The sequence below is a fragment of the Anas acuta genome, chromosome 12, assembly GCF_963932015.1.
Source record: "Anas acuta chromosome 12, bAnaAcu1.1, whole genome shotgun sequence".
In the NCBI taxonomy this organism is placed as follows: Eukaryota; Metazoa; Chordata; class Aves; order Anseriformes; family Anatidae; genus Anas; species Anas acuta.
Window position 1 is genome coordinate 4,700,779 of NC_088990.1, and position 19,068 is coordinate 4,719,846.

Consider the following 19,068-nt stretch of genomic DNA (forward strand, 5'->3'; position numbering starts at 1 on the left):
AACCTTACAGTAATGCCTGTGACTACAAGTATATAGCTCAGTGTATGCAATACATTGCAACTAGAAGTAGCAGTGACAGCTGGTGGGTTAGTAAACAGATTTCATTTCAGTTTTTGTCTGAAAATTATACAAATTTTTCTTTAATATGATTCTTTGCTACATCTTCTGTTTCCATTCAACGATGAGGCCATTTCCAATTTGTATCCAAGCTCTGCTAAATATTTTATTGGACTTAACACACATAAATGAAACAAACAAAATTTATTCTGAAACACTTGAGTGAAGTTTGTAGTCTATTGGTATGATTAAAAAATAATAGAGTTTAGAAGAGGGTAGGAATAAAGGGAAGCTTTTTAACAGCCTCATACATACATACACCATTAAAACCTGATGCATCCTTTTAGGATGTTTTACTTGAACAGAAACATATTTTTTCTCTAGTCTTTTCTGAAATTTCCTTCATGAAATTCCTCAAAGTAATTTCTGTTTTCTCCCCCCTTTCTTCCCTAAACTGCATCAAAAGCCTCTGAAATGATGTAGGTTTGAGGAAAAAAAATATTTATGCAAAAAAAGCAGAAGAAAGGAAATCTAAAGTGATCCAAAAATATTATCTAATGACACAAAAACACAGTGGTCTCTGTATTTATTTGCATAGCTATGTTTTAAGAATTGTAGGTCTAGAAATTACTCTAACCAAGTCCAGTGAGAGCAGATGGAAAAGGGAATTTAAAAGAGATAAAGAATGTACAAGTTAACTGTGATTTTCGTCCATAGGGAGCTTTAATATTAACACCTAGTAAGCGTGAAGCAAACTCATTACTGGATGCCCTCTTTTATACATGTTTCAAGATTGCGTCGTTCAATGCAAAGAGCAGAGTGCTGTATCACTGCAGTGGAAACTCTCAGCCTTCCTTGAAACGATACTAAAACCTCTGCACACCAGGCCACTGAAAAGCTATTTGAACTAAGTAAAGCTGCCATGATGTTATCCGCAGGGCAAAATCCAAAAGCAATCTCTGGGTCCAGCCACATACAAAGGGGTCAACTGCATAGGCAACACTGATCTCAGCCAGAGCTAAGGCAGCTCTAAATACAAATGTAAATTGAGAAACAAAAAAGGGGAATATGAAGAAATGAGGGATCATTCTTAAATCAAAAGCTATGGCAGGTCACACTGCTCACTCATCTGTGTGTGCACTTCGTGATTCTCATTCAGTTCTTCTGGATTCTCAAACAAAGTGCGGAGTCCTAAAAATATTTGGAACTATTACAAAGCATAAATTATAAATGTGTCGAGAAAATGGAAAAAGGTGTCTTGGGCCTACTTAGAGCACAAAATGATCTCAACCATTATTCAACAATGATATGAAGATCTTTTATTTCATTTCTTCTTAACAGTTCCCTGTGTTTGCTATCATTTCTTGCCCAGCACCGTGTCAATAATTACTAAATTAGCAGGACGCCTGTACAATTTCAGCTCAAGTGTTATTACTGACAAGTCAAACAAAGAAAGCTGATCGAAAAGATGGGACTCCATCTCCTTATTTAAATGGACCGTGTTCACAGAAGAAGATTGAAACTCCTTTTTCTTCAAAGGAAGAAGGGAAGGGTATAGTTTACATTTTGTGCTGCTCAAGGACAGAGAGTCAGAGGAAATGCCTTTTTAATGTAAACCTCTTTTCATTTCCAAGGGACAAAAATGAAGGTTATTTAAAAGAATCATGCTTGGTGGAAGAAGTAATTATGTATTTTTTTTTCAAATCTCAGAGGAATAATGCTTTTATATTTCCCTGAGATGACCCAATTCGCTTGTGATGTGCTCCCTTAAATGTAAGTGTGCTGACTTCTTTGAACCTCATTGTTTTTAGTGTCTAAAGAAGCTCCTCTTATACCACATTGTTGATTGATTTCGGCTCTGTACCAGTGCCTAAATATCTATAAAGCTATTGCTGGTTTATACAACCCACAAGTGAAAATGGTGTGTAATCTTTACTCCTGGATATCTCTGAAATGCTCACATGTAATGACATATTCAAATTAATTCTTGGAAAAGTATTGCTCCATTATATGGGATCTAAATTTGTAACTTATTTGGGCTGGTGAGATCGACAGTCTTGAAAACACTAACAGATTTCCAAAATTGTGCAGACCTTTCTTAATATTTATTTGATGTTATCTCTCTGAAGTTGTTTTTGGTGGAATAAATGTGAGCACCTATTGGTCTGCCTAACTACATGAAATACAACATTCCTCAGAGGTATAATATCTATACTCACAGTTTCATTTCTTTATGTTTTTGTTTGTTTGTTTGTTTGAATAATACAAATCACCTACTTTGACACTGTTGAAAGTAGGATAGGTTTTTAGGCAGCAACTATGAAAATGTAGGGGGAAAAGCAAACAAACAAACAAACAAAAACCCCTACAATCACTTAATATAGTACAGCAGAAATGGAGACAAATTCCATCAGTCTTAGTCATCTAACTATTACTATGTGCTACTCCCCTAAATCTGGAATTTATTTAGTTGTTGTCACTTGTCATGTAAACAAGCCAACAGGGACTATTTAAATCTATAAAATTAGACACTAGGTTTTAGGCCCTTCCATGTTTTTTTGATTAGTCCTAGGAAAGATCCTAATCACTCACTGGCTCTCTGGGCACTGCCTTAATGTAAACAAATAAACAGTGATAAAGTTAACTACAACATCTTACTGACATTTTTTAAACCTTAAAAACTATTTTATTACAATTTTTTGGCAAAAGTTCTGAGTTGAGTTCTCACTAGCTCCAAAGCAAGAGACTTCTGTTCCCACAGAGATGATTCCAATTAGTAATTTCACTTGAATTACAACCTATTCTACTTCTTAATTCATAATCAGAGGAATAACTTGTTTAACGACTGTCATCTGCTACTTGCAATCCTACAATATCACAGGCTAGGGTACAATTATAAAAACGAAACCATTTTCTAGGCTAGAACTATTTAAAAGTCATATTTTTCTGTTTAATCTGTCTGAAACTTACTTCTTTTTGTTAGATAGACTGTTCTCAAAGCTTTAATTTTCATGATGAGATTGAATACAGAAGACTTTTTTCTTCCCAAAACACAAGTGTTTCAAAAAAAAAATGTGAGCAACAGAAAGCAAAGAGACAGATTTTTACACAGATTTTTGGAAATGAGTAGGGATATTGCAGTAGACTTCACTTCAGAAAAGCACCAGTCCTTTTTAATGCTCAAGGTATTTTTGGGGCTAGCTGCAAAGTGATCTAGCAATAATGCTAATGACTTATTCAATTATTTTCCTTTTATTCAAAATTATCTGGAATTCCCTTAGGAATGCCATATCAAAATTAATTATTATCTTTCAGTTTCTGAAGATGCCACAGGAAATGTAGAATGAAATAACAAAAGAAAAATAGATCCTGAATCAGACAAATTTTAAATTTTGACTTTATCACAAAGGGATATTCTGTGAAAATGAAAGAAAATAGGCATTTGAAAATACTTGTAGTATTCAGAAATTAATCAGTGATGCTCTAGGCCACAAGATATATACTGAGGACAAAAATTAACAAGAGACAAAAGAATGACTAAACACATATTCTAAGAGTTTGATTCAATTATAGAAAATTAAGTACTTTAAGTGGTTCTTAATCTACACAGAAAAAAGGAAACAAATTTCCTTTGAAATGAAATGAGCAGATTATGCCATATAGGCATAATCTAGGCATACTAGGGAGTTTCTTGCAGTCTCTTATAAAGTATCTGGTTCTGCTAGATTCAGTCTATGGAAGTAGGTTGAATTGGTCTGATCCTCCATCAGTGCTTTCAATCCTACCCAAACAGGGCCATATCTGGGGTAACATGCAGCTACACCTCAGTAATGAGTAACAACATTACACAAAGAGAAATGAAATACACGTTCCACTGGTATTGTTAGAAAACGTTGGCAGAAAAGGTATAGCTATCCAAACTGAATTTAGAAGTGAAGAATTAATACCCACATTTGGAAAAATAATGTTATCTAGACAGTTTTGCATAAGATTCATGTAAAGTCATTCTAGGCAGTGAGAAAATGGATGTCTGCTTAACCATCTGTATTATTATTCCAGGAGAAATGTTCTCCTTATTCATACATTCCCAGTCCATGCAGGAAGGAAACGATGATTGCTCATTCTAGGATGGATTTTCTTTCAAGCAGAATTGTGATGGTGTTTACTTTGGCAGGGAATAAATTTAGTGCTAGTTAAAACCTTTTTTGTTGACTTTTACACTCATTACATGCTGTTGCAGCAAATCTTGAAAATTATTAATAGTAATCCAAATAGCCAAATGTTTTTTAAAATCACTGTTTGTTGCCTTTGAATCATGTAATCAGATCTTCCTATTTAGAGAACTGCAATACTGAAGAAAAGTATGGTATTCTGAGGAACTAGTTCATTACAGTGTATTTTGCAATATTAGTACTGCATAAGGAAGCTAAGAGTCTGGTATAAAGGTTTAAAGAAACTTGAAAGATTTCATAGCTTATCTCTAAATTATTATTTTTTATCAGCAAGATTCCTGAGGGAATGTTCATAACTTCAAGACATCACAGCAACAGTGCAATGTCAACAATTATTTCCAACATGCAATCTGTTTGGCCAAGATTTATCTCCCCTCTATGAGGCAGCTAACTCAAGTACCTACCATAAAAGCTTTGTTACCCTACAAGTAACTAAATAGGTGTTGGAGAGAAACAGGAATCCCATAAGGACAATTCAGATCACAGACAGACTAAATTGCCTCCTTAAGGTGCCTCTCTCACTCCATTGACTACATGGAGAGCCACAGGAGAGTGTATCCTTAAGTACCTTACTTAAGTGCCTAAAGTTAGGTCAAATAAACCTGGGCCTTGTGTGTGAAAATATTTTTATATATACGGGCCTGACTCACTTTTACATATTGGCCTCAAGGCACTGTACTCTAGACAAGCATCTTACATGGATTCAATGTGCGCTCTCAGTACCTTGGCCCATTATTATGTATATTTTCTTCCCATTACAAGTGGAGTGAAAAAAGAGGGTTTAATGAAAATGGCAGTCTGTTCAACAGTATTTAATTCAAGACAATCATCTTGGTATATATATAGGGGGATTCTCCAGAGTGTTCAGTGTGTGTCTAATTCTGCTCCTGCTGAAATAATGTTATATCTAGAGTAGGTCTACCACAATGCTATGTTAAATTCTCAGTAAGTACAATTCTGTGGTGACTATTAAACAGGTGACCTTAATAAGTGATCAGATGTTTCTGTTTGGCCTTCCTTCAACATCTGTGAAATTCTACAGTAAACATACATGCACACATAGAAATGCATGCAAGAATGCATGAACATTATTGCCTTACACTGAATTTTAGACACAAGGTAATTTCTTCTGGCAACGATAACCCACAGGAGGCAATGGAATCTTTTAAGTATCCCCTCATGGAGCTCTCTTGTAAACACCATCCCCAAGGAGAAAATGCTGTATCACTCTATAGTTTACAGGAATATGATCACTGACAGTTTTCAGTGCAGTCACAGGTCTCCACAGCTGGTGTTCTCCTGATTCCAGCATCCACACATCTGTGCATCCAAGTTTCTGCTACCCCTGAAAGTCTCCAGCCATGAAGAGTGGACTCCTGCATTTAGTATTCTTTCTCCTTCACAACAGCTCATAGCTTCCTGCCTTTCCATAGGAAAATGATGATATAATTGCAAGATCCCAATTGAGAATTAGTTCTTAGGGAGGACATAAATAGCGCATAAGGAAAAACCAAACCCAATACCATGGTCTCAGTGCCTGGTGTTATTTGAAATGAAATCCTCACACGTGCCCCAGGTCCAGCAATGCAAAGTCGGACTTACAGTGGAAGGCGTTTTTTTTTAAGAAAAGCAATTTTGCAGTATCATCTTCGGGCAACAAGAACAATGTTATGGCTGTCTGGGGGCTGGTGCATCTTCTATGAAATTATTCTTTGGAATGGGTATGGTTCTGGTCATTTTGTAAAAAAGATGATTTCTCATTTGAAAGGGACTGCAGGCGGGGACCTTCAGCTCGTGATCTGACATAGCTTCCAGAAGCCATGCCAGATGACACCTGCTGAGGTCCTGGCACACCAAATTTTAAATGGATTTACAAGTTTCTCTCCCCAATACCAAATGCTATGATGTCTACATCAAACACTCAATTATGTGTGGGCTGCTTCTAAACAAAAGTTTTCCTAATTGTTTCAGATACACCATCTGTTTCTGATCAAAACCATGGCAAAACAGCAAACCCTTATAAACATCATCCTAGATTTCTCTTTTGAATGAAATAAGCTTAGTACTGAGGGGTATAATTTCAAAGAGTTCCAAGCTGCTGTTGTTATCCAAATGTACATGAAGCTCATGGGCCTTCCTAGTTGAGAGGTCTCAAGGGAACAGCTTTCATGCTAGTTTTTGTTTTTTATTTTTCCCACCTATGGGGAAGAAACCTTAAAGATACCCTTTGCCAGTTGCTTTTTGTTGTTGTTGTTTCATTTCTAGAGAAAGTTAAGCAGAAGATGCTATGGATTTCCTTATTATTTTCATATAGAAACAATTTCAAGATTGGTGGTTACATAGATGTCAATAAATATTTCAGCTGAAATCCTCAGAGTGCTTTTTCTTTTTCTAAGGGCATCTCTTCCCTTCTAGATACAAGTATTGTCTTTAACTTCAGGATATTTCTTAATATACTGACCACAGTAGTGTTTACATTCCCCAAGCAGGGCTCCCTGCTTAGCCCATTCTTCTACTCAGAAATATACTTCAGTGTAGCTGGCATGAGACAAAAAAGAAAACTTCCCTTGGACCAACACCAACACATTTCAACAAAGCTTCTGATCAAAGTGCAAAGAAAGAAATGAAAAACAAGAAAGGCAACAGTTGCAACAGCTCAACAGCTATTGTGGATTTTTTTTTAGGGAACCAGAAACCATCCTTAAAGAATATATATGGTGGCTTTAAAGTGTGAGCAGCATTTCAACAAAATACTGAGTACAAAACTTTCATCAAGGAAGTTTAACCATTTCTGTCAGTTTAGGGGTCAAAGAGGCAAGATGACAGTACAACCCAGTGGGAAAAGGCTTCCTCTGTAGGAGGTGAAGAGCAGGTGAAAAGAAGGAATTCATCTGGTTCCAGAAGTCTGGGTACCATGAGTACAGTCCAGCAGTGTGGGTTTGTTTTATACAAAATATTTGACTGTCAGTATGACAATATAGGCAAAAGTTTTCTCCTGGTTATTCTTGTAAGGATGAATAGATCATAGCTGAATAACTCCAGATGTAATAATGTGGAATCTGTCCCATTACATATTTCAACCTGAACTTAATGGATGGAAAGAAAATCCTTTGAATTGTAATAATGAAAGAATAAAGAAAAAACAATATGACTATGGCTTAAAAACACCATCACTGATCACAAGCTTGGTAATGAAACAGTGTTTACTGGCCATGATATTTTTATTTTCACTTAATCCCAAAGATTTCCTGTGTGTAATTGCTTTGGAAGTTACAGCTCTAAGGCACGACACATTTTTGTGACGGTAACATCAACGTGTAGAGACAAACATTAGCGCTCAGTGTCAAGCACACTTGAGTTTTTCAATACACTTGGAGGAAGATACTCATAAAGGCTCATCACAATGGCATGGAGGACTAATATTCCAGACAATTAGGCTTTCTGCTTCAAATGGGACAATTCAAATGCGGATGTCTTTAAAGCACATTTTCATCCCCTTTATGGCTCACAGGAGGAAAAGAGATGCCTTTTTTGTTTATAAAACGTAGGGCTGAAAACTGTCTGAACAGATGCTGGAGACCATAATGTCTCAGTTTCACTGTTGCAGAAACCACCACTTGGTCATCTCACGCCCCTTTCTCACTAAATCTCATATAAATATGATTATGACTTAAATTGTTATGGTTTGTGGAGGGTTACTGGGGTGTAGAAAACATAAAGCTGGAATCAGCCATCTAAAAATCTTCCCTTTCCCTTCATGACATTTTCTTTAAAACTTACAAAATCTATGCTTGCTAAATAAAAGTGAAGGTCTTTGCCACCTGAATCTAAATTGAATATAATTGGGTACTTGTATGTCAAAGCACTCAGAGACATAAATCCAAGTACCAGCACATCAATAGGAAGGCAATTGGGTCACAAGATAACCTATAGTATATATGATATATCTTCTTAAGGCTGTTCTCAGAATCCAAGGAATTCTTTTGTTAGACACTGAGTGGATGTCTCTTATTAAGGGGGTGTTTATAATGGTGGACAATGCAATTCAGATATAGAGCATACAGTAGTCTTCCATCAAAGGTAAAGAGACACCTAATAGCCTAAAATAAATCCCTGCAATACTTCAATAGCAGAACATTTGAGCAATTTTTAAACATAGTTGTGGGTATCAGAAATATATCTGAACCTAATGGAGAGCACAAAGGTAAAGGAGACCTTGAAACGATCAAAACCCACTTGTCAATGTAATTATGCAGACAATTTCTAACATTTACTTTTCATGCCTAAACTAGTTTAGAAGCCTCAGCCAACACAAGAAGGATCCCTGGCCTAGTGATATGGACAGAGGATTTCATGTTCCAACAAGGGATATAAAAGTGAAATGCTAATTGCATGGAGGAAGTCTTACAAAATAGTCCTACAAAAGAAGAGAAGTCAAGAATAAAATCAAGTGATGAAATCCTAAACAGGATAAAGTCTTCTAATTTTACTTTGTTCCTAATTTAACAAGCTCCAAGTTTAATCACAACTAGCAGGGCCAGTGCTTACAGTAAAACACATCAAATCCATAATCATTTAGCTGAAAATGGGGTTATGATGACAGGGCAGCAGAGTCATTACTACTTCTGGCTACTAAGTAGATCAGTGCAGCCAAGTACCTGACAAGCTGAAATGTACAGGTTTTTTGATATGGTGACTTGATTTAGCACAACCATACATACAATCAGACACATACCATTCTGCTTTATGGCACTCCTTGCTGCAGCATATGCACAGACTTCCCTCCCTTCCCACCAAGCTATATAGATTTTCTAAATGCATGCAAATGTACCCAAGATGGCTCATTTTGTTATCAATTCCCCAAGTGCTAGCATTCTAATCATTAACTAATTGTCTCTGTGCTCTATTGACAACTTGGCCACCTTCTTGCTAATTTTTGCTGACATGATGGAGGCCCTGAAGAACTGGGTTAACCTTTCAATGTCCATTGAAGATCCACAGGTCTGATGACGATTGATTGACCTGGCCTCTATGTTAGATAAAACCTCATCAGCTTTCCGAGCGATTTGTGTAATGAGGCGTCAGTAATTGACAACAGGTAAGTGAACTTAGAAGTCCCTTTCTCTATCGCTTTGCTAAAATTAGTAGAAAATGCAGGTATCTGTAATGGGTGCAAACTTGTAAGAGTTAACATAAAACATGGATACATACGTGTGCACTGTAGTATCATGTATTTAGTTCCTACAGATATACATAAAAACACAGGTATAATGTGCATAAAACATGATGCTTGGGGTTCTCTTCCTACATATATGTGATGTGTGTAATTTATATATGCATGTGTATATAAATATAATACATACATACTGTATTATATTGTACTGGTTTGTTACAGAGGCATATGCTCTATCCTATGTTCTCATAAAATCTTCTGCATGGTTTATGCAGAATTCTATATAGTACACATCAGTCTGGGTTATGATAACACAAAGCTACAAAATGTCTTCTGTTTCCAAATGCTTACTGAATGTTCAAGCAGTAAATTGGAGCTGGATATCCAGATTCTTGGCTGCCCACCTAGCCCTGACTCTATTAAGAATAAGAATTAAATGCTCTCAGATGAGCACAGGATAGTTGCCTATCTATATGTTTTACAGGTAGTTTGCACAGCCCTACACGTTTTCTCAGTGGTGTTACATGGATTATGGAAAGTGCCACGTTGTCATCTCTATGTGAGTCAGCTCTGCTGCTCCCCTTTCAAGTCATTTCTATGTGTTTCCAAACATACATTTAAAGCACAATTCACCTTTTTGCTGTCAAGACATACTCCAAATCATTGAAACTGTTCTAAAAATAGAAAGGGAACAACTGAATTTGCTGTACCATAAACCTTTATGGTTGTCTTCTTTTAATTTTACATTAAACAGCTATAAAACTATCCACATAGGACAATTATACAAGATGAAATAAAAGCAAATACTATTAACAATGAGTGTTTCTCTAGATGACTCATCATAGCCAGGTGGAGAATATGAAATGTTCTATCTATGCAGAAAGGCACAAAGATGTATACACCAAAAGCACACAGAGAAATGCTCAAATGAAATACAAATGTAGTATGTCCACTCAAAATGATGTGATCAATTAAAAAAAAAAAAAAAGTTCCCAGAATTCTGGATTTTGTATCTTAGTTCATCTGTACAGAAACAGAAAAATCCCTTGTCTTCCTTCTTTCACTCAGTGTCCCTACACTTTTTTCATTCCTTCCAATTTTTTTTTGTGCCAAAAAATACTCGCAGTTTCCAGATAACTCTGTGTTGGTGTTCATGTGGCCATCAGTGCTTTTCATCTGATGACACACAAAACTGGCAGCTCTTGTCATAATTAAGCCAATATAATATCATATACTTATGTAAATTCTTGTTTGAGTGTTCTGTGGAAAATTGTTTGTATCTTGAAAGTTTTCAAGAGTCCTTACACTTTATCTTCATCCAATATTTGGATTTGGCACTGTATCAATTTTAATAAAGTTCAATTAATTACAATGATCATTACATAAATAGACTTTCATAGAAAATAAAACATTTCTGTAGAAATGAGGGCTCTATATTGTCTTCAGAAAGAAAAAACTTGAATCTTATTTGCATATATGTTGTTTAAATTACCTTTATACATGTACATGTTTTATTTGTATTCTAGAATTTCAGAACAAGGGTCTGAGCTGTGTCATGATGAAATATGTCTACTGGAAAGAACCTATTTTTAATTGAAATTTATAAGACTTCTTTTAAGTATCCATTTAAAAATATTTAAAATAAACAAGCAACCTACTATTGCCCAACAATATTTCCAATCATAAAGAAAATACTAAATACTTTAAAAATATTACCTAATATGAAAACTGGGTTAGTTGAAATTAAGTATAATGCATAAAATCCTGGCACAACTGAAAGCAATGACAAAACTCACTGAATTCAGTGGGCAGAGGATTTCTTTAACGTATTCTGTGTATCACAATGGCTTGTTAAATTCATCTCCTGATTTTATTGGAGTAAACTACCAATTCCTTCAGCTGAACTTCTTACAGGCTGTCCATTGTAAAACAAGGACTTTATCAAACAAGAAAATGAAGATACGATGACCATTTTCTACTAGCCACTATCAAAAGATTACGAATGTCCCCAACCCTCATAAAACGTGCCTTGTACCTACAATGTTATGCATAGTTTTGTCTGTGATACAGCTATTTTTTCCCTTATTTCAATTAAGCAGGCATTGCTGTTCTTCAGGGACATGTATATTCAAAATTATTGTCAAGAATTTAAATAGAGCATCAGGTGAATCCTGCAAAATGACTTGGCACAGGCCCTCCCTACACCTCTACTTTGTCCTGTTCATTCTGATGAAGCCAAACATGAGCTCTAACCTTCCATAGGCAGAGACCTTTAGATAGCACAGTTCCTAAATATGACTAGAGACCAGTGCAGTCCAGGAGAAAAGCTGGATTTGATTCTAGAAGAAAGTTGGACTTGGGAGAAGATCATGCAGACAGGCATTTTTTATTTGGGTTGACAGCAAGATCACTTTCCACGGTGAGTTACCACCTCTCTTGGGCCGCATAACCCATTCTTCATCATTGTTCTGCACATCACAGGACTAAAAAAGCACAGGTACCTTTTTATGTTCCTTATCATTTTTGAGAAGTCTATCAAGTTTAGTTAAAATAAGGCAGTCAGGGGTCCAAAACAAAAATACAGGAAATACTGTATAATTCAACAAAATAACATATTTTTACAAAGGTGAAAAGTATCTTAAATCCTAGGAAATGAATCTATAGGAGAACCACAAAATGAATAACCTAAGTTGATAGGAATTTCCTTTTTTCCTTAAGATAGTTTTTACTTTTTGTTTTGTTTTGTTTTGTTTTAGCATTTCTCTCATGAAAATAAATAGTTTCTCTACTTCCAGTTCAGTGATTGGATGTAAGTTATAAACTCATAATAATATTTGAGTTATACCTCATAATAATATTTTTACTTAATTATGCTTATCTGTCTATATCAAAAAAATACATAAATACAGAAGAAACAGATTGGAATTATTCTTACAGATATATATGGATGCACATACATATTTTATACACATATATAATCCCTGAAAAAAATCTTGGTAATAAAAAAGTATATATAATGGTAACTCCTACTGATCATTTTAAAATTTAAGTGTTAATATAGTGAAGTTTTAAACTGGAAGTAATTCTTATTGAGTGCTATTTGCTGTTAGTATGAGAGAGGTCTAGAATGCAATAAAAATAAAAATATTCTATTTACATTTGTATTAAAACTATTGGAAATAGAAGATTACCAGCTAAGTAAAAACAGAAACATGAGGTCTTGATTGAATATATTACATTTAAAGTACTGATTTTATTGATAAAATATGTTGCATCTTCTATATTAGATGGTATGCAATAAAGAAAAATCTAAACCGTGTGATGATGTTTATGTTAACAACCAATAGTGAAGAAGGACAGTTATCAGTGTACTGACTAAGAATTCATCAGTTTTATCTAACGGCCTATATTTTAAAAATAAATGCAACAGCAAGGTTTGATGAGAAGGCAAGAGCATTGTTGATAGTTGAAAAGACAGAGACTTCATATAGATACAGAATATATGGGTAACATTTTCAAGAGCACTTAAATGATTTAGGAGTTTGAGTCTGACTGACTTTAAAGAAAACCTTTTAAGCAGTTTTTGTAGCATGGATCTGCTCCAGAGCACAGGTAACAATGGGAAGTCAATGGAAAGATTCACACTTCCTTCAGCTACCTTAGATCTATACCTTGTTAAGATACATTTGATGCATTCCTGCAGCTTTTCAGCTGCAGTGATGAAGTTGTTGTGACTCTTTGGTGTAGGCACAGGTCTGGTGAGAGAATTCATCAAGTGGACTGTATCTTTGGCTAATATGAGTATTAGCAGTAGCTTTGTGTACGTAATACTGTGTTCAGTGCTATAGCTCCTTTGCAAACATCTGCACTTTTTCTTTGTTAGGTCCACCCTGGAATGATTCACCTTGATGAAATCCCAGACAGTAGTGTAAAGGCAGCCTACGAACTACTTGGATGGTACAACAAAGGGCCCATGTTTCTTATTTTACCTAAATTGGTTAACACAAATCTTCATTTTAGGTTGAAAGAACAATGAATCATGCAGCAAATGCTGGGTGAGGACCATTTGTGCTTATGTTTCCACATTAAAACAAGGTAGGTGTGAAAATTCCACAGAACTAGCAGGATCGATGCTCACAGGAACACTCCTTCCTCTCTGCTGGTTCCTATTACCATAGGCAAAGTAGAAATCTGGCATCTATTACTAACGACAATAAGTAAACCTGGTGCTTAATCAATCTAATAAAGAATGTTGTTGCCTTGGGCAATTGCTTATGTATGTTGCCTACCCACAGGACCACCAAGCTGAGCATCAGCAGAATTCCGTCTTCGGCTCAACCCACATGTGCTCATGTTTTCCTCTTTCTAATGTAATTATTTTAAGATATTCACATTATTAGTTTTCCTTATAAAGGGTGTTTTGGTGGTTACACTTTTCTTAAGGTGATCTCTTTAAACCTCTTTCATTATCTCATGACCTATCTTGAACACTTGGTCTGAATACAGATATAGCAGTACAAAAATAATGCCTCCTCTGTACAGGGAAAGTACCAGCATGGGCTGTTTCTGATGCACAGCTGTGAAAAGAACTGTGTCCTATGCCTGACATGACTTAGACATCAGACTAGAAAGACATCCAGCTCCTCTACTGTTGTACTTTTTCTGAATAATTATTCATGAAAGTAGATCACACCTTCTTCCTTCTTCTGCTCCACCCTGGCTTTGACCAGGGATTCTTCCCTGAAACCCAAGAGCTCCACGTGAAAACAGTTTTGTCAAACGTGATGTTAGCTTTGCTAACAGGTAGTGCCTGGGCTGTTTTCAGTGATGAATGTTTTCTCAGAAATTCCCAGCTGGCTCTTTTGCAATTCCCAGTCTCCCACCCAGAGCTTTAGTTCTGTATTCTCTTACTTGATGCATTCCTGACTGAATACAATGGCTGGAGCTCAGTAACAACAGCCTCCCTAAGTTCATTTTTATCCTATGCTTCCTGTCTAGATTTCCTCCAGTCCAGAAAGCTGAGGGGGCATCCCTCTAATGATCCCTGTGGAAGGGAGACAAGGCCCTCAGACCTCTCAGATGGTCTGTTAGAGGCATAAATTGCTCCTGAAACTCTTATACCAAAGTTTCACAGTTAGGGGACCCCTTACAAAGGGAAGCATACATTTGGACTTGAGAACACTTTCTTGCCATTTCCCAGTGAACAAGGATCTCAGACTCATGAAGGGCAGGATGGTCCCCAGTGGGTCTGCAGGAGACACAAAGCATGAAAGGCACTATGAAGGCCATATTTCCTTCACACAGAGATCCATGAATACCTGGGGTTTATTGCCTCCAGACAGTGTGTTGGGGCAGGGTCCCTCTTTTGAAGTCTCTGTGCCAGATAAAACTGCATCTTGCAGAATCAATACGCAGCTCTCCTTCTCCAAGTGGGGCTTTGAGATGTTGCTCTGCACTGCGCTGAGGTCACGGGGGGATTAGAGGAAATTTATGAGAGATTACTTTAAAGATGCTACTGACCCTTGTATTCTACTAGTGCAGAACAAGCCAATTGTTATCTGAGAACATAATGAAAGCTTAAATATAGTTCTCTGCCATGATTAAAATATCTTATTGCTAGCCTGGCTATTTATTCTCTAATTAGGAAGGCAATGTCCAAGGCCCTCAGTGGAAGTGCCCACAAAGATGCAGTTTCTGCCTGTGTCGAGGAGCACGATTCCCCACTGTCACTGCATGGGCCTACTGCTGCATAAAGGCTGTGGCAGCTCACCTCCACCAGAATTAACTCTGCCGTCCGGTTTCATCAGAGGCATAATTTTTTCCTCTGTACCTACAGCTTTTTCTAAAAGGTCTGAAAACAATCAGTCCGAACCCAAAGATTTACTTTTGTTTTAACACCTTAACAACTGACTCGCTTTACCTCGCGTTGACAAGTCATTCCTTCCCCTGTCAGCGTTGCTACCTGCACTGCTCTATTGATGAGATTTCCACTGTTCTCCCCTGAGTTTCCATGGAAATAGTTTATTATTGTTGTCAAGGATGGACAATCCAAATACATTTTAAAGAAGTGTAATGTAAAAACTGAAAAACATACTTGTAGCTGTCAACTTCTTCCAGCAAGATTTTCTTTCATTCTTTCTTTCATTCTTTCCTTTCTTTCTTTCCGAGTAGTTTCAATGTAGGCATTAAATTAACAGTGATATTACAAGAAAATATTACCTTAACACACTTAGAAATGGAGAAACTGCACTTGAGGATTAAATCTCAGAAGAATGTAGATAAGCTTCTTTCTGTAACTTTGGTATATATAGCACTTTTTCTCCATTGCAGAGTGGAAGGGGGAAAAGCTAATCAATATTAATCAAGGCTCATTTAAGTAAATCAAAATTTTAATAAACAACCTAATATTTTTTTCTTAAAAATGAATTTATTGCAATTTAATATTTATAGGGTCACATTACCCATCACAGTTCTGTAAGTGCACAGCACAATTACTTGCACAAAGACTGTGTATTCCCCAGACTAGGGCTACTGGGAGTAGAGACACTAGACTCTCAAAATATTTACCCTTTTCCAAACAATTTTCACAAATACCTGAACTCCCAATCCCCTTTTTATCCCTGCAATAGAGGTCTATATGTGGGCCCTGATGCTCAAAGCTTTTTGGGAGGGGGGTCCTGCACATCTGACCAGAGCCCCCATGAGATCAGCCTGAGGTTCCCAGGACCTGGGCTGCAGACTCAGCCACAAGGCTGCACAGAGGGTGCATTTCTTAGCTCAGTGATCTAGGACCATCACGAGGAATAACATGTAGGGAAAAATATAATCTTTACATATTTCTATGTATAATTTATTTGAGGAGTTTACTCAGTAAAATTGCCCTGCATAGAATAGAAACCAAACAACATTCCTGAAGACTAACAGATTCTCTAGAATTTTATGTGCAGCTTTCCATTTCAGAGTAAATTTCCCTATTGACAGCATCTGCCAAACACCACCTTTTACACCTGGGAGCCGAAAAAGGATGCCAAAATTAAAAATTCTCATCTCAGAACCAAGTGATGAACTAACTCAGCTGCATCTACTTCTTTTACAACCAAAAATAAATAAATAAAAAATGTGGCCGATATTTCATCAATTCCTATTTCAGCTTCAGTAAAAGGTAGTCTCCCCAAGCCACCTTCCTTCACTCTAATTCACTCTAAGTTTCAGTTTGAAACTAAGACAAATGAAAAAATAAAATAAAATAAAATAAAATAAAATAAAATAAAATAAAATAAAATAAAATAAAATAAAATAAAATAAAATAAAATAAAGAAACCTATAGACATTAAGCTCAGGTATACATGGACACTTGCTCTATTTAAGAAAGCACTCAGGATCATCTGTAATTCAGCCAGGCATATAGTCACATACTAGTCTTTGTTTCACCTAGAAAAATAGATTTTGGTATGAAAATCCCTTCACTGACTCATTATTTTTTGACTAACAATAAATTGAACATTAAGCACGTTGCATAAGCTATGTTAAATCTATTACTGAAATAGGCTGTTGAAATAATGTTTTTACAAAAATTACTACAAACAAGTGGGAAGTTTTAGTGATGATAATATTCTTCCTGGAGATTACCTCAGGCCACTTGCAGAAATCTGCAGCAGAGTGAGCATCCTCAGCTGCGCTGTACTAGGTAGTTTAAAGCAAAAGTATAAAAAGTTAGATATTTTCCCTTAAATTTCTAGGACTGCTCCACAAGGGGCTTTAAAATGTAAACAGATACTGAAACAGCTGTGTATTATCTTTTATTTCCCTTCAGTCATGTCTTTTTTACTAGGCTTTTATTTTTATCTTATCATTTATAGTTACAATGCCTGATCCAAAACTAATTTATGTCAATAGAGAAACTTTCTGTTCAGCAGACTTTGAATTGGAATGTTAATTTTGTATTTTCCTAAGCCTAACTTCCTTTTAAAATAATTGTTATGTAATTCCTTGAGTACACTCTCATGGGAAGTATTTCAACTGAACTTATTCCTAAAGAATAATACTGCCTTTATATGTCTACCACAAAACACATTTATTAATGTTATATGTATGCACAATATAAAATTTTCATATAGACATACAATACATGTGCATAGAATAGTAACATACTTCCTTTTTATTTTCTTTCTTTCTTCCTTCCCTCTTTTTTTCCTTTTTAATAATATTTTATTTTATTTACTAGAGCCTGTGGTTGGTAAAAAATCTTATTCTTTGCCTAAGAAATGTAGCCCTGGGTGAATTTTCTCTTGATTTTCAAGATAAACTTTGTGTTAATTTGTAATTTTCTATTTAGCAGCTGATGAAAATTGACAAATGGGATTTTCCTATGCAATTTGTGCTTTTCCAGAATTATTTCTGTGGCTAAAGCCTATTAATACAAATTACATTAAAAACCTCAGTTTCATTGACTGTTAGCACAGTCAGAGCTTTCAGTATAATTTTACTATTTGACAGATGTCAGGTATTTAACTTGGGACTTTTCTTTTTTTCTTTTAACAGGCAGTACAGCCCAACAGCAGCAAAATGTCCTTTCAAAAACTTTTCTTACCTTAATGTTTTGAAAGGTACCTTTTATTTTTTTGTGCAGGTAAAGAAAAAAAAAAAAAACACCATGAATTCCTTATGTGCTTTTGGAGATCGGTAAGAAAAATGTGAGCGGAGCGAAGGGCATGGGGTATCTTTTTCAGATGTTGTGATGTGAAGGATTTTCTCTCTCATCTCCCAAACCCTGTAGATGGAGCCCTCCACTAAGATCTTGCTGTATCTCTAGCACAGATTGACTTCTTTTGGGTTGATGATGATTGATCGTGTTGTTTTCTTCATTACTTTAAACCTAATCAGTGCTTGGTGTAATTTGAGTAATGATTGCTCATTATTGGCAATTGTGAAGTTTAAGGCTTTCTTCATTTTACCTCACAAGACGGCCAGTTGGGAGATGCTCGTACATCCCCATTTGGGCAATGCTTGAGGTAAGAGAAGGGGGAACCATCATCAGTAATAGGCAGTAGCGAGAGCTCTGTGCAAGTTTATTATTGCATATTTTCTTGGCAGGGAGCTCTTGGTCTTACCCCTATGATCAGACCTGATCCCAAAAAAACAAGTTTCTTAGCAGTCTCCATCATTTAGGCCTTACTGAAATTCCTCAGTTCAATAAATCATGCTATTTCTTAATAATGTGTCTTATAAAATGATATGGATGGATTTGAAAATAAAAGGTTTTCAATTTCCTGAGACAAAAGGGAAAGAAGAAAAGATAATGAATGAGGATCATCTGTGGGCCAAAACTGTTTTGTTTCTCATTACCCAGATTCTGCTGCTAACTTTGGTATTTTGAATGAAGAATAAGGGGTATTATTGCAGAATAGAGTGGTTGATTTACAGGCGCTAAGCTTGGTAAGCAGAGAAAAGGATGTTAAGTTGTTCAGTACCCGGAGGACACACCATGGGAGTCTGGCTAAGCCCTTCGTTTGTGCTGAAATTATGCTAAGGACATAATGAAAATCTATATAAATCAGAAAACTTTAGATTCACAGTTGTGGGAGCAAGAACAATTTTTCTCCTTGG

The 19,068-nt window shown here is 36.0% G+C and overlaps 1 long non-coding RNA gene across 1 annotated transcript in view; it reads right to left on the bottom strand.

Moving 5' to 3' along the window:
* The window catches only part of LOC137863277 (uncharacterized), a 398,617-nt gene that overhangs the window by 757 nt on the left and 378,792 nt on the right, over nt 1-19,068 (bottom strand). The window lies entirely within an intron of this gene.